Raw genomic sequence first — 2260 nt, 5'->3', positions numbered from 1 at the left:
TACAACAATGATTTACCTTCCCTCTCCCCATCAATCAATGTTGGAACACATTGGGAAACCGCTGAAGACTTTGGTATTTCTCAACATTGCGCGGGGAGAGGGGTGACAGTTTTCCGTTATTTACACGCAAGCGTACCAAGACTTTTTTTCGTTGATTGTCTCTACCGAATGCAAAATATTTCATCTAAATTTCGTTTTTGTGTCATAACTCAAAAACGGAATGTTGTATGAGCTTCATATTGCACACGACTTGAGAGTGGGTTATATGCTTTGGAATCATAACAAAATTGTTGATAAAGAAATTGGTTTATTTAGGAGTGGTCACTGAAACCATCCCCTATGCTAAACAACACACGTTTCGTAGTTATGGCTCTAAACTGCTTTCAAATGTCATTTTTGTCCCATAACTTAAAAGCAAAATGTTGTATGAGCTTCATATTGCACACGATTTGGGAGTATATAATATCCCTTTAAATCATATTAAAATTGTTGATAAAGATGTTGGATTATTTAGGGAATGGTCACTGAAAACACCTCCTATGCTAAATTACACACATTTCGTAATTATGACTAAAATCTCGTTTTTGTCTCATAATTCAAAAACACTACAAATATAGTTTTAAAAAATATTACAATGTTTTGCAGCATGTTTTTCAAAATGTTTTTGAATTTTATTAAAACGTTCTGTACCCTTTATAGTATAACCCAACACGTAAATGTTTTCTGTAAAACTTGCGTTTGCTGAGTATAGGCTTATCCGAACGAATCAGAAAGATTATGATGTAACAATTTGAAACAACTCATTTCTGAATATTATTTATAATAAAATACGCTTTTGCAGTGAGAAAAAAAAGAAGAAAAAAAAAAGAAAGCAACAATTGAATACACTTAAAGAAAAAAATCGACCGCCACGGGGTCTCGAACCATTCGCATCAATCAATAGTCGAAAGATTACAAGTCGAAGTACTAAGCCGTTGGGCCACGCTGCCATTTCGCAATCGAAGTAACCAGTTTTGGTCTTTTATAGTAGTCAGGTATCGGGGAAAGTGTAAAGCTGTATAGTGCAAATGGCAAAGTGCATCAGTTTACCATAATGACAAAATGGTCCAAAATCGACCTTTTATGGTTTTTAGGCCGCATCACATGAAGCGTGGCGTTCGTTTACATTGGCTATACCAATTGAGAATGTTTGAATACAAAAGAATGACACATTGATCGCATTTATGAAATTTGTTAGCAGTTTACCATTTTGAATTGAAATAGATATCTATACGTATATATTAATATCAATGCATGGGCAAACTGCTCAGTATGCACGTTGTTCAATGTAGCAGTTTACCATACAGATTACCATTATGGGTGTCCACTTTACACCCTTGACTATTCGTGTTTTAATTGCGTGAATCATTGCTAAATTATGAATTCATTATTTTCTATGCTTCTTTTTTCTTTCTTTGTATTAAAAAGAAAGAAAGAAAGAAAGAAAGAAAGAAAGAAAGAAAGAAAGAAAGAAAGAAAGAAAGAAAGAAAGAAAGAAAAGAAGGAAAGAAAGATCAATTAATGAATCAATAAAAGAATGAGCGAAAGACATTTTAAATAAAATACTTAGTTTCAACCAATGAACGAAAGACATTTTAAATAAATAAAAACAGGAACGTGGAAAAAGTTGAAGTGACCGCTTATAGGTTCAAATTGCAAGCACCTTAATCATGAAGCTCACATGGCCGAGTGGTTAAGGCAGAGGTCTTGTAAACCTGAGGGTCTGGGTTCGATTCCCAGGCGGTGTCACTTTTTCTGTCTCATTTATTATTTGCGACGGTGAACCCGGTGAAAATTTTTGTTTATTATAAATATATGAAGTATACATTTTTGCTTTTTTTTTACTGTCTTTCTCTCTTTCTCTGTTTGATTACTTTATTTAATCATTTCTTTATTTCTTTCCCAAAAGCTCCCAAATGAAATACTTTCCGATTTAAATGTGATCTCATAATAGTCCTACAAACCCCTCCGCTCTACCCCACATACATCCCACGCCCTACACCATGCACGCACACACACCCACACATTATACATACACAAAATTGTGAAGCACGAATCTGCTGAAGATAGTTGTTACATCATGTCAAAAACAAGTTAATGCTATCTACTGAAGATAGTCGTAGTTTATTATTTACATCATTACAAATCGTAACGTACATGCGGTTTTAGTATTAAATTAAAACTCAATTTTCTTTTTTCTAACGCTCATTCACCTATCTGA

Source organism: Amphiura filiformis, chromosome 8, assembly GCF_039555335.1.
Source record: "Amphiura filiformis chromosome 8, Afil_fr2py, whole genome shotgun sequence".
Lineage (NCBI taxonomy): Eukaryota > Metazoa > Echinodermata > Ophiuroidea > Amphilepidida > Amphiuridae > Amphiura > Amphiura filiformis.
Note: the sequence above shows the minus strand (reverse complement) of the source record.